The sequence below is a fragment of the Larus michahellis genome, chromosome 3 (assembly GCF_964199755.1).
Source record: "Larus michahellis chromosome 3, bLarMic1.1, whole genome shotgun sequence".
Classification (NCBI taxonomy): domain Eukaryota; kingdom Metazoa; phylum Chordata; class Aves; order Charadriiformes; family Laridae; genus Larus; species Larus michahellis.
Genome location: NC_133898.1, coordinates 44,100,138 through 44,127,977, shown reverse-complemented (window position 1 = coordinate 44,127,977; position 27,840 = coordinate 44,100,138). Strand labels below are relative to the sequence as shown.

Sequence of the window (27,840 nt, the reverse complement as noted above, 5' to 3'; positions counted from 1 at the left end):
TCGTGAGCTTCAACTGCAACAAGCCAGAGAGGCGGCTTTCTGTGAGCTGCCCCAGTGCAAGATGGCAGGTGGTAAAGGCACGGCCCCGTCTCTGGCAGCCTGCGTAGCCAGCCGCGTTGCTGTCGTGCATGTGTGTGGTGCACCCTCAGCCTTGCTACTGGCCTGACCTGCAAACGGGAAAGCAGCAGCCGCATCCAAGGGTCTGGGACAGAGACACCCCCAGGTCTGGGGTGCACCAGGCCGGGCTCCTGCCGCCAGCAAGGACGAAGCCCCGGCTCACCAGATTTGTAACAACCCTTCGCTACTTGGCAGACACCGGCATCAAGCTTTAAGCTTCGCAGTATTAAGTTCACCAACGCCAAAAAGAAACCTGTTCTGTACCAGTAAGACTACGGATAAGAAGTAAATGACTCGTGAGACACTATGGATTGGTTTCTGCCCGTAGCTTGTTTTCCCCACCAGAAATCAACAACAAAGCTATTTACGAGTGGTTACATGGGAACTGATGAAATTGCAGCAAACAATTTTATTGAAATAACAAGCCTGAGAGTAGCGTTCCACGAGGGGAAGTTCTGATGGGGGATTAAACTGCTCGGTTATCCTCAGACATATCTGCACACTGGGCATATTCTTGCAATACGATCCATGGCTTTATCCAGTGCACTTCCAAAAGGAGAGACGAATTTTATTTCCACTGGTGGAGGTGACCTAGAGCCTCCTTTTCTTGTGGTCCTGAAAAGAAAGAGAAGTATCAAATTGATTTTTTGATTACCAACAGTATTCAGTCGAGGAAAACGTTTTGCAATGTTGGAATTACAAAATCGATGCCAAAGAATTGTTTATGGGCTTCTTTGAAGATAGGGTCAAGGCAGAAAACATACAGAAACAAGCTTCCTTTTGCTTTCGTTCCTTACCAGACTGTCCCAAGCATTCTCACTCAGTATTCGCATGAGCTTTTTGAGCGCCCCCACGCCCTGATTTTAAGAGGCAACTCTCCCCAGACGGTTTTCCAGAAGGAACCGGAAAACACGGCCAGAAACAAGACGTTCTCTTTACTCGTTGTCTGACCCACTCCTGCCTTCTATGGGGAACTAAAGACCGTAAGAGCGTGGTTTCGTAAGGTGGAATGACAGGAGAGCACGCCATCATTGCAAAGAGTAGCACCCACTTGGCCTTTCCTAGCCCCTCCCTCTTCTGGTTCCAATAGAAAACTGAACCGTGAAGTGGGGAAAACGGTGCCCAGGAGACCAGCAAGCTGGACAGGCTCGCAAAGTCAGAGCAGAACTGTACCGCCAAGTGAGGAAGAGCAAGTGAGGTGGCCAAAAGCTGAATTGCTACCAAAATAAAGGAATGCAAGTAAGCGTTCAAAAAGCTTTTCATACTTGCTTGCTTTCTTCATTTTTGATTTTGCAGTTCTACCTCTCTTCAATTTTTGCTTTCGCACAGACTCTGTGTATTTGGCATCCTCTTCCTCTTTACTCGGAAGCTCCTACATTAAGGCAACAAAACCATTACTTATTCACAAGTTCTTACACTTCTACAGAACACAGATGAATGTTTCTTTCATGAACAAGTCATGACAAAGGTATTGCCAAAAGCATTACAGTTTCCCTCCACAAAAACAAACCTTCCATCTCAAACTCTCACACCAACCTAAAAGCTGAAATTCAGAAATCAACAGATAACACACCCAGTACGTTTAAGGAAAGCCACTGTGCCTTTTCTTGAAGGCAAAGCAACACTTATTAACCACACTATCTTCAATCACTGAAAGTTAAAAAAAAGCCTGTTCATGCAATAGTCATTACCAAAGAGACCGACTTCAAACTGACCCAGATGAAACCAAGGACAGTGAAATGCTGCTTTTCCTTTCAGATCACTGCTGGGTGTGACGTTAGAAACATACAGTGTACTCTCTGCTACACACGACAGCTTCTGCGTTTAAGGGACAGAGAAGAGAGTGTTCAGTGTACGCCATCGCGTGCTCCATTTACCATCTAACAGGGTAAAAGGCAACGATGAGAGAAAAGCTGAAAGTTCCAGTCGGCAACACTTTGTCAAACTGGCCAGCTCTCACATCCCACAGCTCAACCCTGCACTCTAAGGAGCTGCTTGGATTGCCTGAGACAACACAGCATATTCTAAATAGCTCCACCTCGTGTTTTTATGGTGCGAACAAAGGCAGTATCTGTTACGTATTTCCAGGGACTCAGATGGTCAAGATAATTTAATCCACGTGTAAAGATCTTTTCCCAGCCCTCTAAGTTGTAGAGCTAGCCAACACCGGCAGAAGGAAGAAGCCCCTCAACAGCAGCTTCCAGTCTCCATAGAACCTGCTCATTTTCTTGCCTCCTGCTTTGTCAAAAGTTGCTAAAGCATCATATTATAGCAACACGCCATGCTTCAAAACTAAATCCAAGAAATACCAGTCTGCATAAGCTTTCCTTTTACACTTACAAATCTACGAACAAGAAAGCAGTAAGCAGTTTGCCCTAAGTTTCCCAAGTCTAGAACCATCTTCTCTACAGTGTTGGGCCAAATTCAAGTCTGCCATTCTGATTTGCAATTCCAGTTCTCAATTTAAGGAGGCAGGCAAACTCTATAAAAATCCAAATCCAAACACAGTCTATAAAGACTTTAACTGGAAAAAAAATCACTCACTGCAGCCCAACTTACCCCAACAGTCCATGCTGCGTTCGAGTTCTCCTCCCTGAATGATACTCTAGGTTTCTTTGCTCGTAAAGGAGGAGTGACCGATCGTCCCGGAGACGCGGAGGGAGTAGCTAGGGGAGTGGTGCGAAGGTTGGATCTGAGAATAGACCGAGGAGTAAACCCAGGAACACCAGAAGCAGATGTGGCCAAAACTTTAGCTCTCTAGGAAAAGAAATAAAAGCACTTAATTTAAAACCCATTAAATGTTCGAAACAGAAGGCTTCCCTTGTCAAAAGTAAGAGTTTAAATTACAAACCGAGTTTGTACCAGCAGGGAGGATGTTTAGCCTCTGCACTGCTCTTTTTCCAAAGGTACGAAAACCTTAACGATAAAAAAGCCCCGTGCTTTTTATGTCTACAAGCTTTTGGTTTGGTTGGTTGTCACTGGTGTGTTGCGTTGGTTTTTTTAATACAAACCTTAACCACAGGAGGAGTGGTAAGTAAATTCAGCTCTGAGCCTCCTGAAAAATTATTTTGTGAGATGGAACCATGCATATTTGATCTCGGTGGGCTGGATGGCATGAACGAAGTGGAAGCTCTGCATGGTGACTGTGCTGCAGAACATGAAGGAACGGGATGGACCATCAAATCAGGCAACCTGTTAAGAGACACGATTTAAAAGAGGAAAACAGATAAATCAATGGGGACAAGATCATGCTGCGTTCGAGAAATCTGACATGACACAGCACAAAAACATTCAATCAACAAGAAATATGGGTAAGCCCTCAGCTGTTCAGGTGATGTATCAGGCCCAGGAAGAAGTTACAGGCATTTCCTTTTTGTAATTATTTCTCTACATTTCACACTTAATTTCCCAAATCACTGCCTCTGAGGCAAGAGTAATCCCATTTCAAGTTGCACGAGGCATGTAAGTCCCATGCCAGAAGAAAACGTATCTACATTTCTACGCGGGGACCACTTCCAATTCTCCACTTAGTCGTGTCCCTAAGTTGGCCTTTTGGAAGCATTCATTCTGTGGATGTACTATAGCTGGAACGCTTCCATGAAGATTTCGTAACTGGCGTCCCAACAAATGCATCGCGCCACTCTGCACCAGGGAGAGGATGTGTTATGGCTGGTGGTCCTGTAGCTCGAGGTCTAGAATTAAAAGGAAAATGTAACTGACTGTCATTCCCCTGAAGTCCACACGTACCAGAACTCAAGTTCATTTGACCACGCCACTCGTAGGAAAGTCATCTGACAACTACGAGCCTCCTTCCTGCTCTTTATAACTCTGCCGAATTTTAAGCAAAAAGGGCAGAAACAAAGCAGACACTGGGCAGGAGGTGGTAAAACAGGACTATTTGATCCCACAATCAAGTCTATCAATATCTGTACACCCATACCTTGATGGTAATCATGGTCTTAGTTTCAGCTACCTAAAAGCCTGTAAACACACTTCCCGGAATGTAAACATATATGTATTTGCATAAATGAGATTACCATAGCAGAAAAACTGTCTCTCCACACAGTACTTATGAAGTATTGATTCTTAAATGTAATATGTTGAATGTGCAAAAAAGCCAAAGAAGGCTTTAGTCAGGTGCACCTTCCTTCTGGCACACAACATAACGTATCTGAGCAACTGAATGGTAAGGCTGTCTGACTAAGAAGATGTGTATTTATTGCTCAGTTGCAAAGAAACTGTTTTAAGTGGGGTCGTCAATGGTGTGTAACATTGAATAGCTTCATAGAGTAGCTTTGGAGTAGTGCCATATTTTGTTCAACATTTAGCTTCAGCTGTAAGCAAAGGTGTAGAAACTTATTCCTAGTGTTTCAATGGATAGTACAAAAAGTACAGGACGATTTTTATTGAGAACTAGCAAAACCAGTTAGTAACACCTAACAGAAGCTTGCACACTTGAGAGAACTTTCTCCTGGAGCAGGCTGCAAAGGTTGGCATCCAGGCGCCTTTTGGGTACCTCCAGTGAAGGAGACCCCACTACCTCACTGCAGGCAGGCGAGTAAGGACAAAAGACCACATAACCTCAAGACAACGGTACGGAGTCAGGTGACCTTTATAACACGTAGATCAAGACTGAACTTTGTTAAAAGGCTGCTTACCTATCAACTCGTGAGAAACCGGTTTCCTGCTCATTTCCTTCCCAGACTTCTCCAGTTTTGCACAATACAGCACTGAGGAAATTTTCTCTAGTACACAAATGTCCTGCATTAGCTGGGTTTGTTACTGTGGATAATGGCGTTGGTCTTGAGACTGGAAAGCAAGAGGGGAAAAATATCAGCCTGGTGCCATCAAAGAGGTGGTTAGTTCTCCACCATATTTCCCCCCCTAAAAGTTACCTTCTCTTACGACCGACGCAGGCAAATGGTAAGGCTTGGCTCTCTCTACGGCCAGCTTCCTTTGAATTCGTGGAAGGATCTTGCCATATTGGGGTAACGCAGAATTTCGGGCAACTGCCCTCTCTCTCAAGCGAGGATCATGATCATTCTGATGAAGGAAAAGAATAAAGGAAAATATTAACTAATTACAAGTAGTTCATTGCACAGACCTCTCCGTGCTATTTCGCATTAGTGAGCAGATTTCCTCTACGGGTGTGGGAAAACACCTCCACTGCACAGAACAGCGGCAAGTTCTACCCATCCGCACACACCGATTTCACCTGGTACTTTTAGCAAAGTGGAAGGAAGACTGGAACAGCAACAGAGCCTACAACTTGAAGTTAAAACAATGCTGGCACTCTGCAGAACCTTCTTCTGATACACCTGTTATCACCTGCAATTTTCTGATATCACCTGCAATTTGCAAACGACTTACTACATAGCAGGCTTTCCCTTGTTCTTCCTGAAACGCCAGTGCCCTGAATATACGGGACAACTGGAAATTACCCTGGACAACATGATGTGAAGATTAAAACAAGCAAGAAAAAGCGACCTACGCACACCACCTGGCCGCATGACAGTTTTCAAATGCAGGACCTACGACTTCCAAACCACCTTAGAAGTTTGAGTCACTGGAAAACTATGATTCCAGAAAACAGCAAACGCGTCACAAATCCAGAACACAAGTTCATGTAACACAAAATGTAATCTGGCTATTTTGAGAAATAGAGGTTAGACAAGAATTTTTGTCATAAAAGCCGTGAAATGAAAGTTGTGGAATTGGAGAGCACACTATAACTCGCAGAAATTAAAAAACAAACAAAACCCACAGAAATTTAACCTGTGGATTGGCACCTAGCCTGCTCTCAGCTAGAAAAATACAGTTGCGTGCAAGACACGAGCGATGACATACAACCTACTCGTCATCCCACAGGAAGGAGTGACACAAACAACTTCCAGTAATCTAAGCCACGCATAACATACGTATCTCAATAACGGAATGGTAAGACTGGCAGATGGGAAAGATACATGTTTATTCCTCAGATGCAAACAAACTGTTCTCAGTGGGGTCAACAGTGGTGTGTAACATTTAATTTATAGCTTCATAGAGTAGCTTTGGAGTAGTGACGTATATTGGTCAACATTTAGCTTCAGATGTAACCAAAGGTGTAGAAACTTATTCCGAGTGTTTCAAAGACTGGTATGAAAAAAACAAAGCAAGATTCTGAACACCAGCGCTGCTCCTTAAAAACTTCTCCAAACACTCCCATGAGGAAAAAAAAATTCATTCCAAAAATCTGTTATGGCTCTGCCTTTTCTCTTTTCAAAGAGACGATGAACATTTTTCCTTGCTCCCACTTACTTGTTCGGTGTCTGTGAAAGGCAGCTTCAGCAAGTCTTCCATCAGGCCCATCTCCCGGCACGTTTCGTACATGTGTTTTAAGAGGTCTTCTAAGTTTGCCTGAGTGGCATGTTGGTGCAACAGACCCCAAGCCTCCACCATGCACCTGTAATTAATGTTTCAGACGTAAAGGGATGTTAATAGCATAACCAAAGAGATGCCCCAAGAGTCTTGTACTCAAAGTTTAAAGGAAGCTTAGGGGATGATGATGTCTATTCTTTGTTCTCCATTTTCACAAGATTTGCGTGATAAAATGGTGGGATATATTTCTTTACCTATTGGAGAGCAACACAGTGAGGAGAAGTTGTACTTCCCCGCTGCTTGCCGTGGGTGGCCTCATCAGCTGGATGTATCTGAGGGCTTGCCCATGCTCCCCTTGGCACAGGAGGGACTGAATAATTCTCTTATGTTGCCATGATGCGGTTTTGATTGTAGCAGGATGAAAGAGCAGGGCCAGTGAATTCTGTACGAGTTAGAGATCGGGTTTTTTACTACGTAAACACAAGCACACGCAACAAAAATCCTCAAAAGCTTCTTAAGTAAGGGTGAATGCATGTTATTAAACAAACAGAGGTGACTAATGAAGCAATTGATACAGGACAGGTAAACAAAAATGCAAAAAAACCATTCAGCTAGCCATACAGAACAAAGCGAGTGTTTTAAAAGGAGTAATTCACCCTCTCCTAGGTTAATGAAAGCTCTGTCTACAAACACCACTGTTTAGAAACACATTACTAAATACTAAGCTACTCTGTCAGACAAGCAGATTATATCAACGTCATGACAGGCAAAGAACAACCTTCAGCATCAGAAAGAACATGAATGAGGTTGAAAAGTGCCTTCTGCACTCTTCTGTCTCACATCTTGCTGCTGTGCTCATGGCTTTCATATTGAAAGGACCTAAAACACTCTTTGTGAGAAAGTGCTCATCCGCTCGGGCTGCTGAAAACAACCTAAACGGAGGGCTTTGAAAATTCAGATAGCAACCATTATTACAGTTGATTTCGTCTTTAATCGATTTCCTGTCAAAGTAATTCGAACAGAATTGCAAATCATAATTGACTGCTGAAGATGTAGCAGTATTACAAAACAAGCTTCTAACATTTTAGCACTTGTTTTTAGCTAAGCACCCATATTGAAAAATCATTTTCTAGATTATAGCTTTGTACTGCAATGTATGTCTAACTCAACTCTACCATACTTACTTCGTAATCATCGTGATCTAGAAGCCAAAAACCTTCAACAAGCTTAACAAGACCCCAGGGGATGCCAAAGGCAGTTGCAAAGGAGTCGACTGAAGTCTCTGTCTCACTCGGAAAGGAACGCTTGATATCCAGCAGCAAGTAAATTGTCTGACATCAGGTATCTCATTAAGGCTAATCAGTTTGTAAGACCAAAACTTTATCACATTACCCTTAGAAAAACATAATGAAGTAAGAATAAGAATATAAAGGAAGCAGGTAGCAGAAAATACATTCAACACATTGAGCTTAATTATTACAGCAAGTAAATTCCACAGTTGGTTTTTTCCCCTCATTTCCAGCGTCTATAAAACAGTGTAAATTGTGGCATCCTTACAGGACAGCTCAGCTCCGAATGATTAAAACTGGATTTAAACCAGTATGCGGGTCACTCATTGGTAGCGTCATTTTCTCTTTCTGACGTCCGTTTTTAGGGACATCATCTAACAAGACAGCTCCGGGCTATAAGCGTTTCTAAGCCCCTTGCTCTCTAGGCTCCCCTCGCGGGTTAGGCAACAAACAGCAAAAGCAAGGCTGTGTATTTCAGCAGCTTAAAAATTAAGTTTCTGCCCCATGACTTTTCTCTTCTCCCTGTTGCTTATTCCGTGTGCCTGCACTTTCAACGGAACCAAAGCTGTGAGCTGCGCTGGAAAACCCATGATTTCAGCAAAAAATCCGGTACTAGTAAACCACTCTTAGAAATCCTTTTGCTCTGAAACAGGATATTTTACCACATCATTCTAGTAAGAAGCCATTTGCTACAGATAGGAGGGTTTTAAAAAATTTAAAACAGTGTTTAAATTTGGAGAAAAACTAAGGACATTTTATATCTTCAACCCTTATTACTAAAACTGTTTTCTCCCTATTGGAGAAGACTTTTGCAACCAAACATTTAAGAAAAAAGTCATCAAAAATCCACAGTACAAAGAAATAAAACAGCGCTTCTGTCTACAACTTAACGCTAAACTAAATGTTTTCACTTGCATCGTCTTTGAAGCATAAATGAAAAAATGTCATGAAACAGGTCAGGGACAAACACTGAAGAACATTTATGTGCATCCCCTGAAGGTGTAATAAAAATATCTAGAAAGGATACAATTGCGTGTTTGCAGTTTTCTTCAATGCTTTCTAGCAAATAGAGATCCAGCAGTGCCTGAAATGAAAAATTAACAGTTCTGAAAAAACGCCTGTCTTCCCTAAATCATTGGCTTTTGGGTGGGGTTTGGCGGGGAGGGCGGCCGTTTGTTGTTGTTCTCAGTGAACAGGACACTCACATGCAAACTGGCAGGCGGGTATTTCCCAGTTCCTCCTGCATCTCTCCGCCACAGCTTCTCCACTTGGTCTCCTAACTGGGAAACCATTCCATCAACCATCAAGCAGTCCGAGTCCCATTTTCCTCTGGAACAAAAGGTAGCAAGGATTTGGACAGAGTTAAACACTAATTCCAGCCTCCCGGTGTAACGGCTTTCCTCCAGTCTTCTGCTGACTGCAGCCCTGCCCTTTAATCTCCCGATGGCACAAAGCAGAAAAAGGACACTAGAGGCTCTGTGCTTCGAAGGAACACACGAGCCTGTATGTAAGTTACTTGAGAAGTAAGCCAAGGAAGATGAACTTTGAAGTCAATACCTCCTACCCTGCAGCTTCCACCTTAACTCACCTTGCAGCCTCTTGGTCACAGTGCCATCGCCGAAGCTTGGTCAGGTCTTTATTCAGTTTTCAGTACAATTTCCAAAGAAAAACCTATTATCAGCTAATCCAAGGCATGCCGCCTATGTGCTAGGCAGCTAGTCCAGGAAAGAGAGCTGACGTTCGCAAGTGACTTCTGTCCGACAGCCAGGAGAGTGCGAGGCGTGCCAACTCCATGTACCTCCAACCATCTTACGAAATCACACCACGTACTTGTGAGAAGGGGACTTAGGCCAATACAGTTATGACCCTCTATTACCAGTCAAGGACGGAGATGATTGTTTGTTAAATAACACGCTTTCTTCTGCTTCCAAAACAATTGTTCTGTGAACACCCTGCTTTGCTGAACTGGAGGTGACTGATCCTGTCCTAATCACATGGCCTTTTTCAGCAGTCAGAAATTATACACATTAGCCAATGAATAAAGTAGACTCCCGAAAAATGATGATACCAACCAGTGGTACTAAGCAGCGGTAGATATCAACGTTTTAACACAGGAAAGTAACCTCTCTGTTCAACAGAACACACGTGTCACTGAAGTCAAGAGTATTGCTGGCAGCGGCATTACGCATAGCCCATGCAACTGTTGAGATAAAAGCCATTCCCTTCCACTTCTGAATTTGCCGTGGAAGTGTTCTAGAGTCTTCCTCTAGCTCTTACCTTGATAAACGCTCAAGTTTCTGTCGGTGACCAGTATAGTAGCTCTCAATCAGAGGATAATTGTAGAAAGGTCTCGACAAACGCGTATCGTCATCTACAGGCAACAAAGTAGAAGCAAGTTAAAGCAGTCATATCACACTTGTAAACGAAAATTTTTGCCTAAAGAGACAGAAGATCGTACAAGCTAAGCATCAAGAAGCCTCCAACTCTGAAAGAAGCCAATCCTCTTTCCGCCTTTGCTAAAAGAACTCTAAGAGACAAGACTCAATTCCTTCTTGCCCCAAGTGCCGTTTCAAGGTTACAGTTCACGCAGCATTCACAACATGTAGGGTAAGCTGAAGTTCACTATAAAAAAACCCACCCAGTTCTCAAAGGGAATGGTTTTAAAACATGCCGCGTGAGCATCTGTGAGACAATTAAGGCTGACAATGGAATTTCTAATCCATCCAACTAAAGAAGGATTTCCAAGGTGTACTTTCTCCTCAAGCAACTGATAGAAAGTTCAAAACATGCAGGTAATGCTCTCACTGTAAAAACAAGCATTCCGGTACTTGTTGTTTAATAGTACTTTGTTTAAAATCTCAAGTAGTTCAAGCTGTGGACACAAGCAGCGCCTTGAAGTCAGGGGTCCATTGCTATTCCTAAAATCCACCCAGGAAAGAAACTGCCTGCCTCATTCTATGCTGTGTACTTGACAACCCAGCAAAATCTCAACTTCACCCACAGAACTTCAGCACACCCTGCCACTGAAGGCACTGCACTTGGGACTGCCGGGTCCTGCACTTGGGTCACAACAACCCCATGCAGCGCTACAGGATTGGGGCAGAGTGGCTCGAAAGCAGCTCAGCAGAAAAGGACCTGGGGGTGTTGGCTGACAGCCGGCTGAATATGAGCCAGCAGTGCGCCCAGGTGGCCAAGAAGGCCAACAGCATCCTAGCCTGTATCAGGAATAGTGTGGTGAGCCGGACTAGGGAAGTGATCATCCCCCTGTACTCGGCACTGGTTGAGGCCCCACCTCGAGTACTGCGTTCAGTTTTGGGCCCCTCGCTACAAGAGGGACATTGAGGTGTTGGAGCGTGTCCAGAGAAAGGCTACAAAGCTGGTGAGGGGTCTGGAGGACAAACCTTATGAAGAACGACTGAGGGAGCTGGGGTTGTTTAGCCTGGAGAGGAGGAGGCTGACGGGAGACCTTATCACCCTCTACAACTACCTGAAAGGCGGTTGTAGAGAGACGGGGGCTGACCTCTTCTCCCTGGTGACAAGTGATAGGACAAGAGGAAATGGGTTCAAGTTATGTCAGGGGAGGTTTAGATTGGATATTAGGAAACAGTTTTTCACTAAGAGGGTTATTAAACATTGGAATAGGCTGCCCAGGGAGGTGGTGGATTCACCATCCCTGGAGGTGTTTAAAAAAAGGGTAGATGGGGCACTTAGGGACATGGTTTAGAAGTGGCTTTTGTCAGGGCAGGTTAAAGGTTGGACTTGATGATCTTAAAGGTCCCTTCCAACCTCAGCAATTCTATGATTCTATGATTCTATGAACCAGCACGACTTCTTCCTGACGAAACCGTTACAAAAACATGGCTAAGCACGCGTTCGTGGGAGTCACTCACTGGATGGTCGCCTTGTTGCAAACGTATGACAGGTCACGCTTACCTAAACCCTCTGGAAGGAGACCGGATCGACAGAACCAGATGACCACTCGTGCATACAAAGAAATGAGGCCGGTTACCGCTTGCTTATTTGTCACGTCTGCAAAACCTGAAAAAAGGCAGGAGATGATTAGCGTTATGCAATTCTGTTCATTTTCACAAAACTCCCTTCATCCTACTAAACCAAAAGTATAAAAATAGCACATTAGAAATCTTTGTCTTTGCGTTTTTCACGCTGTATCACTTTCTTATTTGAAGAAAACCCACACTATCACCACCAAAACAAAAAGCAATCCCTATAAAGAACCAGACACACTAAAGGCTAAAATAAAAAAAAAGCCCCAAAGCCTGAACTACTAAATGCACGCAGGAATAAGACATCTGTTTCTCACGTAGCAGAGATTCTTCTGATAGCAAAGGGATATTCTTTTCTTTTCTCAATAGGCCAAGAACCATTTCTAAGAGAAAAAGCTGTAGAAACTCAAGTAACTTACTTTGCACGTTACTCGTTTACGCTTCCTTCGTATTGTTTAGCAATTTGCAACACGGTGTCTGCATGCAACTAGAACTTGCTAGCTAAGAACTCAAAGGAATAATTTTCAGCAATACCACATTCGGTTGCTGTAATTTCAGCCCAGTTGCCTACTAAGCTTCTCTCTGAATGTAGCCTCCCCCACCCCCTTGCATGAGCTCCACCATAAACTGTTGCCCTGAACTCCATGCGTGTTTTGTGGTGGTCCCAAGCGCTCAGCTTTAAGCCCCTTCTCCCAGCTAAATGTGACTGTCTTCCAATCCTCAAAAACAACAAAAGCCCATGTTGCCACAATTCCAAATCTTAATAAAACATACCAAAGATTTTGTAGCACTACTACAAACCTTTTTCAGTAAGCTCTTGTGCTTCTGTGAGAAAACAGTTTAAGACCGTGCTAAGGTTGCTCAAAAGCAACTGGCAGCGCTGGAGAGACCGTAATGTCTGGGGGTCAATGAAGTTGCAAGAGCCATCAAACAGCGGAACACCTTTTCAAGAATAAATATTAAATCGTTAGCCGACAGAGCAATTCCAGAGTTTCAAGGCGCACTTCAAGGACCGCGTGCAATATCCTATAGCGGCATATTACTGAGGAAGCTCAATCAGAAAGAACGACTTTAGGTTTGCAGAATGACTACACTAGTACTCACAGATTTGGTCAAATTCTTCCTTTGTAGAGATCACTTGGTTCCATGTCCACTCAAGAACAAACCGTAAATTACCAGCAGACCTTGGCTGCTCTTTAAACAAAGAGAACAAAAAAGAAATGAATCAACTCCATTGATTCATTTGGAGGCTCCAACTCAAAGGCTCCAACTCAAAGAGGTACCACGTAAAAAACCAACGTTCGAAGTATTACCTTCAGATATCCAATGTTTAATGCATCCAGTCAGAAGTCCCACAGAACCTGTCTGGACAGCAGCTGACAATACTGCTTCCAGCTGCTCCTCCTAAACGTAACAGACAAACTCAAATGAGAATCTTACCTACTTGCACCATGTGAACCATCAACAGTAAATGTTTCTTTCTAACTGCATACTCATTCAGACATCACAAAGTCAATCAGGACACAGGCCAGGAATGCCACGTCCTTTCTCTTAATTCCAGCCACAGGCTGGACTGCTCACTGCTCTGAGGAACACATTAACACACTTTTCCTCTGACATTTCAACTTACTGCAGCCTAATTCTAATCTTTCTTCGCGTGCCTCTGCATTACAGTCTTCACGTACTGAGTTCCAACTTACTACGTCCAGAAACATCCTCTGCTAATACGCGTTACACATCTGTGCATATAAGTTTGCCATCAGGAACGCAGGAAGGGGACAGGACAAACACAACTGTGCAACGTTTGCATGGAAACAGTGAAGCTACGGCCAAGCAGCTTTCTAGACTATGAAGACATGAAGCAGTTCTGACACCCAAAACACTACGTTGGAATTTTGTAACGTGACAGAAAAGAAGCGAAACATTTACATCCTAACGGTTTAAATGTTAGGCTCTTCAAATACTGTATTATAGTGTAGTGGTAATCCTTACAAGGATAAATCACAGCTATGCACAGACGCGCGATATTAAGTAGTAGCTTATCTCAGCTGGTGTTCTCGTACTTCTCTCAGGTGAGAGGACCCTTCGTAAGTTTTTACTTTGGTTTTTGGGATGGGATTTGTTTGGTTGGTTGGGTTTTTTTAAACACATTCAAAAGTATCTTTCCCCTCTAGGCAAAATCATGACATTCAAAGCGACTTCTACACATGTAGAACACACATGTGATATTGCCATCTTTTTCTGAAAACTGGTTTCAGACAAGGAAACAGACCATTGGCCAGCTTGCCAAGAAATTTCTTTGAGCTACCACACTGTGCAGAAGCGTTCATGTCCTAACACACGTCCACAAATGTGGTGACGAATGCAGGAGACAGGAAGAGGAGGGCAGCGGGAAGGCTGCTCTCCCCTTCCTGCTGATTGCTCCAGGGAAAGGTTGGTGCATTGCAAATGGAAAACCTATGGCAGGGGGAGTGAAGTCACTGTGGTGGCATAAAGCACATAGAAGGTAGCGAGTGTCATGAGATAAAGGTGATTAAGGTGTTGCAGCTGCAAGAGGGCAGTCTCAGAGGAGCAAATTGGGCTACTGCAGCACAAGGCAGAGGCTACAGAGCTGAAGATCCGCCCGGAGAGGATGCAGAAAAGGCTACCGATGAAGGGAAAACGAGGGCAAGCCGTGAAGAAATTGCCAGGGAGAGCTGACAGCAGTAATCCTTTACCACAGCCCACTTCCTTGGAAGCAAATGACCACGTACAGTGCAGCAAGCCGACGTCTGCAAGAGCTCGCATCCCAGTGAGACGCCCCCATCGTCGGCTACTGCACTGAACCGCTGCTTTGAGAAACTGACAGGGATGGGGGTTACTCTGGGGGACACATGCGTTATGTTGGGCATGACCAGCACTGACTGCACGCTTCCTTGTGCGCATCTGTGTGTGGCACCGAATTAAGAGAGGGGTCTCTAAAGACAGATCTCTTAGGGCTGTTCCCAGTCAAAGTCACTACTTTGGATCTAAGGATACGATTACTTCTGCTAGCTCAGGTCACGCCTGTATTTCAACGAAACTTTGAAAAGAATCCAAAAATTGGAGTATCGTGTCTTGTAGCCCCTCCAGCCCTGTCAGACCAGATGGATGTATTTCCCCCTTGATTCCCTCATAGGCACTCACCTGACTCAAACTGGATGGCTGGACATCAACTGGTCTTGGAGACAGCAAGCCAGCTACAAGACACCTATTGTAGCTATCCTGAATGGCTTCCCATATTGAAGGACCAGATTTCTTCAAAAAATTCAAGGTCTGAAACATCAATCGAAAACCACAGATTAAGACAGCATTGTTATTCCGTCACTACGCTTCTGGATAACCTCTAAAAGGAAGAATCTAAATGTTCACTGACACCGTCAGACAGCCTGAACCACTAAGATGCTTTAGGTTAGCAATCTGCGTAATTAAGTCTTTTCTACCTTCTCTGTCTATACACAGGCCTTGCTCTTTCCCTCAACACTGACACAAAATACATTCTATATAAGCTCAGCTAACATGCAGCTTCACGCTTTGGAAGATCCTTTCCATGCCTATTCGTATGGAAGCCGATTCATGTTGGAAACATTTAGTGAGCTGAAACTTCACTCAAAATTATCTGTCACAATCTGTGCCGTGGCTCAGAAGTTATAATTTGGCCGAGTTTGGGAGAAAACAAAATTTTCACTCCTCAAACAGTTATGTGGTTTTTCATTTTCTCCATTCCCTCCTTTTTCAAGAGAGTTGGGGATCAAAACTCTAACTCAAGACTATGCAGGCAGTTCGACTGAGGGGCAATAAAGAAGTAACACCTTTCCCCGCCTTCTACAGTGGTTTTGTTCTTGCTCCTGGAGCAACGTTGCATTCCTTTCTAGACATTCAATCCCCGATCGTGCTTCAAGAGGAGACAACGGCAGTTGTACAGTCCCAAGAGGGGACCTAAAACATTACCATTTGCATACAACTGGCGACAGGATACAATTGCAACTATGCGTGTGGACGGGCAGGATGAGCATGAAACGGTCCCTAACACGGAAAGCAGTGCAACAGAAAACTTAGAAAAGCTACATCTCCTGCCACTCGCAATAAAGATACAGTAAAAGATCACCTCCTTCTGGAAGCCGGTGCAAGTCATGTGAACGACTCCGGAGGTCAGCAAGCACGTACCATCTGCAGAAACAGGGAACGTTTGACAACCTTCCGTACTCTCACAGTTATGCCATGACCAGTTTACAGTTTTTACACACCGGTATCTAGAAACATATAACTGAGTGCTTTGAGCTTCAGTTCACAGTCATTTCAGGCTATAACCAGCACCACTTCACCGGCTACATTACAAAAGCACCAAAACTCAGCCGGCTGTCAGATATGTTCCACAATAGCAAATACCTTGTCAGTACAACGTGATCAGAGTTGGGTTTGGGGGGGACTGGGTGTTTTTTTGGTTTGGTTTGGGTTTTGAATGACAAACAATGACTGAACAAGAGAACCAATGAATGGCATTTGACCTCATTTTAAGCTTATCACTCTCAAAAGCAGTGAAATACCTACCAAAGTTATAGTTGCCTGGATGAAAAAACCGCTCAGGTGGTGGATAAGAAGGAGGAACTCCCCGACTTAGACTCCGCTCATGGACCAGAATATCCAAAAGGAGCTTCGGAGAAGTCACGCTCACTACGGTATCCAGCGACCACAGTGCAAAATAGGGGCACTCATGAGGGAATTCTTCCGGCCTTAAAGAAAACAAGCGCGTAAGCTAAATGCCGACATTCAAATGAATTATTGGCAGGCATATGGAAAACTACTGAAGAAAAATCTACCTTAGTGAATCTGGCATTTGAGCAGAATACCAGCGATTAATGTCAAATACACCCAGGTAAGTAGATGGTTTTCCCTGACCGTACGTATTCACTTGCCAACTGAAGACTGAGACACTGGTGTCAGGAGACGTGACTGTAAAAGACAAGACATTGTTTCTGACTTGTAGAAAATACGATAGATCCGATAGTTTTAAAACACCACTTTCTATTTTGGCTTCATTCTGTTCTGTCACTCGTGAAACACAACACTTCCTAAGAGTGATTACAGTAATTACGGAATAGCAAACATCTCTGTGATAGGTTTCAGTCACACTGCCCCTTTTTCTTGTCCCCTCGTCCAGATCACTGGTCAAGATACTAAAGAGAAGTGGCCCCAGTGCAGTGCCCTGGGGAACAGCACTTGTGACGGGCTACCATCTGGATGCAGATGCGGACATCGGTTTGAAGAAGGGAAAAAATTCTGGTAACATTCCTAAGCAATGGAGAGTTTGAACTTCTTGTTCAAAGATGGCAGCTGGAGGAGTAAAACGACTGACCATCATCATACAAACGGCCCCACCATACATCGCGATAGCATGTCAGCAAGCATAAAATAAAACCCACTTTTTCCCTTAAAGAAGTCCCACATAACTTAAGCATCCATTTTTTCTTCGTAAATAATCCCAACAGTCTAGTCTATGCAGATAGGCAAGACTTTCAGACTGTGGGGACAGAACAGCATTCGTTGCTTAGGTTCCAAAAGCACTTCTTTTAAAATCACCAAACACAGACATCAGAACAAACCTTCATTTACGCTATCCTCTCCGTCAACGTCGCTGCGGAATTTTTCGACAGTCTGGCAGCTGATTAATTTAGTACTAGTCTGGCCTCTCAAGGGAAAGACTCCACCCGTGAGATCTAAACTGAACTTTTTGCCACGGTATTCCAAAACCTGGGGGAAAAAATCAGAGAAGAGAGCAAAGGTCATTCTAAGAGAAAAACATACATTATGGCTAAATATGAAAGACAGTCTAACAGAATAGGCTTATTATACTGTGTATTTCGCATGAGCCTATTTCTGATGGTAAATAGAAACTGCGCCTGACATGCAAGAGAATGCAGTGTCAAATCGTAACGGGTAAGTTTGGCTGTAAAGGCTTTGCACTTTTTCAAAATTTAGAATTTCCCTAACATTATTCAGATCTAAACATGTTTTGCAGAATTCCTTGCGACATCCAAGAATGTTCTTTATAAAAATAAATATATCGCTACAAAGAGATATCTAAAATGATGCAACACACATGCATGCAAAGCTCTTTGCTCCATGTCTTGATTGCAGAACTGATGAAGTTAGAGAAGCCCCAGCATTCGAGCAGCTAAAGCTGTCAAGAGGTATTTTCTATGGGCACACCACCAGAGTGACCGTGCACCCCTCTCTAGTTACTGTGAGAACTTCATACTGATTAGCAATCTTCTTTCAAGCCACGTAAGCTATGACAGCTCCTCCTCTCATCTTGTCAGAGACTAACGGGTGAAATATCCCTCAGCTCCTTCACCAAGCACAGCCAACAGCAAAAGGGAAAACCAGAAAGGACACCGGGTGCACGTGGCCAAGGCTTTTAGCATCACGAATTACTACACAGTAAACAAACTAATTTTGAGATACACAGAAACCCCGGCACGATTGTGTTGAACCTCTGATAGTGCCATTTGTTAAGTAAGCGTGAAGTGAAATACCGTCTTTCCAAATACAGCATTCATTCAAACTGTCTACCATACAACACATGAACGGGTGTACTGGGGACAAATAGCAGCTCTATAATTAAAAAAAAAAAAAAAAGAGGGAAAAAGAAACCCAACCCACACAACCCATAAACTGATAACGCCACATTCTACCCAAGTTTCCTAAACTTGCAGAGCTCTGAAATGAACTGGCATGAAACCACACATTCCCGTATGATCTCATAGGATACATCTAATTCACCTAATCTGAGAAGAGGTGAGCTTTCTCTTAATGATTCCAGGAAGTGTTACAAATAAATATGAAGGTTGTCTAAAAAGAAAAATTAAATAATTAAAAAAAGTCTTTCATAACTAAAAAGAAAATGCTTCTGAAGCAAAGCAGTGCATTTTAAACTTTCCACGCCGGGCAAAGTCATTCTAAGGAACTCCATTGTATGGGAGATGTTAAGTAACGACTCCATTGACTAGCAAAACACAAAAACAAGTTTTCAAACGAGATGCACTGGTCAAACTCTGATATCAAAGTAGAGAGTGTATACTCTGCCCATCCGCAAGCATTGTGCAGAACGAGGGTAAAGATGCGCTCTACAATCGTGATTTGATGCACCAGATTTAGCAACTGCTGCGACAGTACAAAAAAGGTCTTTGGAAGCATTACTTAAACATACCTTTCTGTTTAATTACTTAAGCAGACTTAAACCAGCCTTGAAGGCAATGGAGACGAGAGTTTGACACGCATATAGAAAAACACAGTACCACATGTTCCATAAGTCCTATTTGTGACTTTTACCATGACACACAGTCAAAGAGGCACTGCTTCATAGCCTCAAACCTAATTCCTGGAACAAAAAGCACTGCTGTATTGAAAAAGTCTTTTGAGCTCCTATGAACTCTATCCAATGAACAAGGATCAACAGTAGATTCCTCCTTCTTTACTCAAACTTGGCCTAGCAAACGGGAGACACTTAAATTTTCTACCCCTGAAGATGGACAAGAAACTTGACTCAGACAGCCATGCAGGCAGACAGTCATGTAGTACTAACCAATCTGTGACTACAAGGAAGTGTTCTGAGACTAAAAGTATCCGCTGTGGAGCACAGGTCCCGCACATCAACAAAGATAAAGAGATAGCATCCAGCACGCGATGAATCACTGGAAGATCCTTCTACTTGGTCACCGTGATAGATAATGCATTTTAAAGAAACACCACCTTTTCCAAACACCTAACCTCTATCTATGCAAAAGCAACAGTGGCAAATGAGGAAGCACCTTTCCTACACATAAGCAAAACACTCAAAATCTAAATTAATCCAAAAAAATCAAAAGGCACAGTCCCTACAAAAACCAGAGTACCACGATACAAGAGTCACCCCTGTTTCGTTCCATAGCTATTGAGAATATGCAAGAGAAAGTACCAAATCAGGAGGAAAGACTTGCTCTGAACTAAGATTACTGTCCCCTCAAAAAGATTTTGGAAGACTTCCAGGCGTACAACTGAATGGAATTACACATCTAACAGATGCGCCTTGTCTCTGTTAGCTATCTGAGATACAATGATACCTCACATCTGTATTTTAAACGCATCCTCCTTGGAGCCAGATCTAACATTTAGGTACACTCTTCTGACCAAATTACATATTTTCCTGGCTTTAAGAGTAGATTGAATAGGTCACCCAGCCAAAAAGAAGAACGAGTTATCTTTACAGCTACTAAGTGTCAGGATCAACACTGAAGAGACACTGTAGGTGCATTTCATGTGAGAAGTCCGGCTGACAAAGCTCTAAGGGAAACCAAGAATATAAAACTGAAGATCAGCAAAGACTAGAGTATGACTGTATTTTAAGAAAGGGAGAGAGACAGAAGCTTATTCAAGTCCGAAGCTTGGTTAAACCAAGCGATTCAAGGCCCAATCTTCTCTTCCTACATGCCATTCGTTTGGTATTTCAGAATAATTTTATTTGCAAAAGCCGCGTCCTCTTCAGGAATTTCATTTATACGGGCTCTTTGCAGATGAATCTAGCTGGAACACACGACACTGCAGTATAAAATGGTACGCCTTCTTTCCAAAAGGTATGGACAAAGGCCGTGCCCAAGAAGACTCAGCAAAACATTATTATTTTTTCAGCCAGCTCTGAAGTTTGATGGTAAATCTCACCCCTGTAACTCAACTGATACTCCCTTAGAGAAAATTACTATTGTCTGCTTTTCCCACGCATGCACCTCTTACCTCATACATGACTTGTCCTGAGGCCACGCGTTTTCTGTCACCAAACGCTAACTGCAGCAGGTGTAAACTCACCACATCGCCTTCGCTGAAAAAGGGATAAATTATGAAATTTGGTTACAAAGCTGCTTTATAGTCCTCATTGTCGTGTTAGTAGACCTAGACGTTTTCTTAATAGCATGCTCCCGCTGAAAAGAACACCACCTCTTCCCAAAACATGATCATCGGCCACATTTAGCCACTGAAACATGAAGGAGGGCGTTTTGACACTAACAGCTTCAGGGGCAAAAGCCAACCGTACAATTGGAAAGCTGTAATATGTTGTATGGACTAAGAATTGTTGGAAATAGTTCTTCACAATGAAGAGTTCTCCATCAAAACTGCTTTGAAGTCAAATTTTAAAAGACTGCCACTCTACCAACAGCTGAGCTGATGGAATCGCTTGCTGATGCAGAAAGAGAGATCTCTCTGCCCTTCCCTTACCACCAAAGTTCCCCTCCCCCTCTTGCACACCCTGCACCCTTCCAAGTCCGATTTGATTCAGCAGAACAGCAGGAACCCATTGGCTTTTCTGCTGAATCGTTTTCTGCCAGGGGAGCTGCACTGGCTCACCAAGGCTCCACAGACTGCTGACGCTGGCACAAGGCCATCGGCAATACTGTCACCGCCGCCTTTAGGGGCGGCAGGCTGTTGTGTGGGCACGTCTGGTGTTCTAGATCTGCAGCCTCAACTGCTCCTAGTGGTATTTTAATACCACGGTGTGACTATCAAACAAATGATGAAGCGGTCATCGAGGAACAAAAGCAAACCATTTGAGAATGCGAGCAGAAGAATATGGCCACTGTTGCTTTGCCTTCTGACAGAAGGCAGGAACTAGTAGGTCCCTCTTCACGTCTGGTAAATCCTGTAAAAATTGCATTCTAAGTTTAACACCCTCCGTACCGGAAAGAATCGCAGACACACAACAAATACACATGTTCAACTGTATGGGAACAAATATCCTTAAAAACAAAAAGAATTAATTCAGTGGCTGATAGTTTTTATTCACCTTTCCTGCGTAGACTGAACAGCCCACAAGTAGCAACAATTGCGAGGATCATTCTCAGGCTCTTGAAAAGTGACAGCATAGACAGGAATCCTCCCTCCTTCAAGCTGAGAGTGGTGCCTACAGGTTTAGGGGAAAAAAAAGCAAAACGAAAAAGAAAACAAAAGGTGAGCCTAGTGGCCCAAACACAGGTAGTTTCTCGTTTCTTGGACTACGTCAAGCATTGTTCTTCCTGACTTCTGAACCTTATTTGTACCTCCACACTCTACTCTTGCCACCTAATTATTCCTCCACTGTCTATTTATGCATCCAACAGCTTCTGGGGAGTCAGTGCAGATCTGCTGAAGGGAATCCCAACCAGAAGTTAGCCAAATATTTCAGGTGAGATTGCTCTTTCGGCCAAAGCTGACATGCAGGAAAGAATACATTTTTCAGGCACAGGTCAGCTATTGAGTTTTCATGTCTCACTAGTTTCACCCTGGACACTTTAGAGAATATCGGCACCAAAATCACATCACTGACATACTTCAGCCTTTCAATGGATGCCCCAGTTGCAGTAACCGGTTCTGAAAACCCCAGGAAGCATGCTTTCCACAATTCCTCAATCCACAGGCACAATAAGGAAAACAATCCTAGTCCACTGGGGAGAAGGCGGACCACTTGATCCAGGTATGACTGAAAAGTTACGTCAGAAGAGGATTTCTGAACGTGCCAAGATTATACTCATACTCATTTCAGTCCCTGAAAAAGTTCTCTTTACATCCACATACTTCCTTAAGCAACAAATCGAGAGCCCCACACCTCCAGGCATGGCCAAGTGTAAAGGCCTACTTACTCTCTCTTCAAAGTTTTCATATTCCAGAGCGACAGGTAGCCATCCGAGAAACCCACAACGAGCTGGTTGCTTCTGCTTATGTAGCACAGGGCTGATACTGCTGTTCCGGAAGCATTTTGTAGTTGAAAACAGAGACACCTCCCTTCGCTGGTCGCAGTTTCTCTTCTTTGTGCAACTTCAGCAGGATTTTTAGTGACAACTTCTAGATCTACACACACAAAACCAAGCAATAAATGAATACGTTATGCCACTTAGGCTGCATTTTAGGCACTGACGTGACAACCCCTATCATCTAATGCTACCGTGCCAGGCAAAATAGCCATTTATGCAACACTTTTTTTTGCCATTTCCATTATGTATGTCTTCAAAGAACATAAGAACTCTCGGATCAGACAAGTATTCTCACTCACATTTGAAAGCTGGGTAAAAGCGTAACCTTAATAACGTAACCAAATTCTTCCTGGACTCTGAAAAGCAGGAGTTTGGGCCTCGTGATGAAATTTGAAGTGGCACCTCGTGTTTGAAGTGGCACCAATTTCTGAAGCTGCTGTTGTAATAGCCAAAACGGTGTATGCAATCTGAGTACACCTATTCGAGATTTCATTCATCCAAATGCATGGGTGTTGGTAAGTGGGGTTTATTTTAAAAAACAAGCCCAAAATTTGCCCCAAGTCAATTAACACAAGCAGAAGAGCATTCCCAGGAAACAGGGCTCCTCCAACACAACTTCCTACCAGGCGGCCGCACCGGCTCACGTGGCAAAATTCCTACACCTCTCTGGCAAGAATCATAGTGGCACAGGGATCTTGGTGGGAGGGGGCATTTACAACACTGCGAGGAGCAGTCAGACACTCCCAGGTTTAATCAGGTCAGGACTATACGATGTCAAACTGCCACCTGTAACCAGTCGTCAGAAATGTCTGACACAAGGGTCTTCAAAGTGGGATGCATACTGTTTCGTTAGAAGACAGAAGTTTTCTTGCGTTTAAATTCATGTGGAAAAACTGCAGGCTTACCCAATGCTTCGATATCATTCTGAGTGCAGGAGCAATCATCCAAACTAAGGTCAACCAGAAGTAGATGGCCAGCATCTGTAGCCACTGCTGCCACCCCAAAGAGCCATCGCAGACTCTGATGGAGGTGCTGAGTGCTCACGCTGGGTCCTCCGTGATTCGCTATGGGTTCTATAGCGGTTACCTACAGGAAAACTACAAGTTACTATTTGAGCTCTTTGACAAGCTCAATAGAAAAAGTAAATACAGGAGCATCAAAGCATTGTTTGCAATTAGATCAAGAAAAGAGACAAAGACAAAAAAGCCCCGTACAAAAACCTGTTACTGCCTTCCATTTACTAGATTTCCTGCGGGTAAGTGACTTAACTTCAACTTAAATGGGGCATTCTATTAGTACAGCTTAGCAATTTCCATTTCCTACTTCGCAGTAATTAACTGGAGGAAAACACAGAAAATCAGTTATACGCAAGAAACTTTATCGTATTCAAGGGGCTTAAGACAGACAAACACAACTACATCGAGGTCTCCCACCGCTCACAGCCCACCAGCACCGCGATACGGTCTATGCCTTCTTTGACAAACGGGCGTTAGGATAAATCAGGGCTCGAGAGTCAGACGAGGCAGCGGCCAAGTTGCATGGGAGACACACCATTTCCATGGGAGTGAAACGTATTTAGAAAGCGTTGAAGGGAGAGACCAGCTTAGTAAAATTCACACTAGTCCGCATTTAGAAGAAAAGTAACAACCACATAAAGGAAAAGAAGCTTTAAATGCACACCAGCGCTTTCACGAATGTTGAGAAAAATGTTAAAAGCCAGCCTAAAGCAGCAGCTTCTCAGATAAAAAGGTGACTCCACCTAAAGGAGGAAGCTCACACTGCTCTTTCACGTGCCCAGCAGTCTGCACGCAACTGTCTCACAAGGCGAAGACAGACCTTTCAGCACACGTTGCAGCACATCCCAGGACAACACTGACTGCTAGAGCAGAGACACGGTATTTCTGATGGAAATCAAGCAATTAGGGCCAAAAAAAGGTGCTTTTCAATGCCTTTTTGTGGAAGGAGAGAATCAGGTAACTCTGTGCTCTACAATAAAACCAGAAAACTTGTTTTACTCTCAGCAAACTCCAACAATAATGGCACATTAAGCCCAAGATTTTACAGCAACACCATCTTGACTGGATACTCTCAAGTGACAGGATGTTAACGCACGATAGAAAAAATACCTCCTACAAAGAGACGCTCCAAAGCTTGTCCTAAAACAGGCCTACCCAGCACCTAACAACATCAAAGCTTCGTTTCTCCAATTAAAAAGTACCTACCCTCCCGGGAAGAACAACTGCTTTAACCACTCTTGAGAGTCCAAGGTCGTACAGACAGAGAACACTTCCCTCTGCGTCTTCCAACCCAACCAGCAGTCCAGTTCTCTTCTCCCAGGAAAACTCCTTCACCACACGAACAGTGGGAGGCTGTTCATTGACTCCACTGAAACGGTACGCAGAGAGCCGCTCTCCTGTCACAGAGTTCACCACCTCAAGGTGAGGACCACGTGCCAACCACGCCAGGCCGTTTCTCCCTGTGAGAGAAAAGAAAGAGGACTGAAGCAAATGTCCAACGGAAGACTGAAAACAGCTGAAAAAAAATCACAGTGCCTGCCCCTTTCCTTCAATAAACGTACCTAGCAGAGGAAGACCGACCTACCTCATTCTAGTCAATGATTCAAAATCACCCGTTGAAATCCCCAAGCAATCCCTCCTAAAATTAACCACCTTGTTATTTTGCATTTGTACTTGTCATTCCCGCACCGAAGAATCTGGGTTGTTTGGGATAAAGATGACAAGGTCCTGATCGACAGCCTTTATACCATATTCACCTTGGTTTTGCTAGAAATGATCTAAACGCATATGGGAATACAAGTCTTAGAGCGTAGAGGAAGAATCGAAGGCATTTTGTTTCACTGAACTACTGCCAGCCCAAAGGAAGTATGAGCTCAATCCCTGCATTTACACTCAGGTAGATAGATTCTACCTGGTCTTAACAGAAGCCTAGACCTCCAGATAGGCACCCAGCTCTACTGTCACATCACCTGGAAAGTCCACTTCAAAGTTTAACTATACTCACGTTTTAATATTAGCATTTGTCATCGCTGAAGCACCCTTTTTGTTCTCTCTCTCTAAACAGGATGCCTCTTAACAGCACCAACCTGACACAGCTGATACGATGACCTGAGGCTTCAGGTAGCCTCCAGGCAAGAACAACTTTATACCGAGACCAAATTTAAAGGAAAATGCTCACCTCCAGAAAACCTCCCGCACAGCACCGAGCCGAGGGTTCCCTCATCTTCCCCAAGTGCCTGAAGAGTCACCTCTGGAAACTGCAGCAGGCTGCTCGTTACCTCAGCTGTTAGGTCTCGCATTCTTCGCTGTAAATACAGGAAAAAATTGCACAACTAGACTCACGTCAGCCAGAACTATTCTTGAGAGTGACAGAAGTTTCATCAGTATGCAGTGAAAAATCCCCTAGACATCACCTCTAGCTCTTTTCCTTGCAAATAATGGCACTCGGGAGACTTTTTGCTCTCCCAGCAGAGCAAAAGGAGAATCCTTTGCTTTTCTGATGCCTGTGAGATCACCAACAAAAAGTGACCCAGACGTATCAACAGAGAAATAACAGGAAAAAGCCCAATACACTGAGTTCAAGTCTACTCACACAGGTTAGGAAGATGGGAGCTGAGAAAAATCAGATTTTAAAAAGCTTCTCAGTAACAGGTACAACTTTCCATTTGTCCTTTCCCTTGATTTCGTACTTTACCCTTTGTTACTTATTGTCAGTTGTCTTCTAGCAGCCAAAATTACCATTGGTCTTCACCTTAGGTACTTATGACTTCCAAACTATTTCCAAAGAAAGGAGCGTACCACGAGTCACACGCTGAGGATAGATTTTTGCATTAAAAAGCTCCAAGAAGAATAAACATGGAGAAATTACATGTTCAAGCAGAATCACATTCAGCCAAGTCAGGGTTCAGGGACGTCAGTTTTGACTGACGGTAGTACCTGAAAATCCGTTTCAAGGGCCAACAATGCAATGGGCTTACTGACAAAAAAGCTAAAAATATGGCCAGCCGCAGCTGAAGAGGTGGTTTCACAAAACATGCTGACTTCCCTGCCACCAAAAGAGAGGACTTGCCGCCGCCTCCCATCTCTCCATCTGCTCCTTTGTTCTACTACCGTACTCCTGTGGCTCACCTCGCACTGCCTTAACAGTGCCTTAGAGCACTTTAGGAGCCAAGTTCACTCCCTGAGCAGGCAGGAAACTCACCCAGAAAAGCAGGTGGTGTTCCACCAGCTTCGAGAGCTCAACTGCCTTGCAGAGACAACCAGCAAGCATAAGAGGTGGCACAAGGAAGGAGGCAGGACCACGCATCGGGAAGAAGGAGAGGGAATTTGTCCATCTCCTTTTTGTGGCAGTCAGCCCGGGCTGCTAGCTCATACCCGGGTGAAACGGCACACTCAGTTTGCAGGGAGGGCTAAAAACCCCTTCACTTTTAGAAAGGACACCACCCAGGACACAGTCAGGCATCTTTTAAGGCAACTTTTAACTCCCTCTTGCACGGAGAGACTCCCTAGCTCTCTGGGAAAGGCTGCAGCTGACAGGCGTCGTTCTTTCACTCTGCCAGAGGTGGAAGCTAAAGTGATTTCAGGGAAGGGTTATAAAAGGGTTTATAAAAGTTATACCAATTTTTGAATTGTTGTTAATGACTGGTTCCATGACATTTTCCCCAGAGAAACAGGAAGCAACTCACAAGCACTGGAGGAGCAGCAGATGGAAAAGTCACTTTCTGCACTCTCGTAGTCGTCAGGTTCGGTGAATTTGCACTTTGCCGGATTTTACTCCTGCAGAAAGAGGATTTAGCGAGTGAGTGAGCAGGTGATTTAGGGAGTACCACCGGGTCAGGTCTTTCCCGCTTCAGCAGAAAGCCTCCCCGCTCCCGGCGGTTTAGGCAAAAACCCTACATTTCATCCAAGCCCTAAGCTGTAGTCTAAAAAGCCACCAGCGTGACAGAGACGGTCTGTACCAGAATCCTACAGTCGGCCTTATTTCACTCAAGTGCAGCCTACAGATTGTCTTGCCGAGTTTGTGCAGATGCTCCACAAGCACAAAGCTACAGCAGAAGGTGAGACGAGGAAAGAATTTCAGCTCTCTACCCCAACAGCCCCCAACAGCGAAGACCCTGTGTCTGATGCAGACCACAGATGTGACATCCCTCTCCATGAAAAAACAAACAAAACCAACACAGATCAGAACTTGACGCTGGAGCCACTTTACCCAGCTACCTCCTGCGGTTATTCCCTAACACGACTATACTTCCGTTCAAGAGTTGCAGTCCCCGTCTACCGT

At 44.0% G+C, this 27,840-nt stretch overlaps 1 pseudogene; it reads right to left on the bottom strand.

The window, feature by feature from the left end:
* The window catches only part of LOC141740523 (protein ELYS-like), a 43,222-nt pseudogene extending 17,364 nt beyond the window's left edge, over positions 1-25,858 (bottom strand).
* Between the last annotated feature and the right edge of the window lie 1,982 nt (positions 25,859-27,840).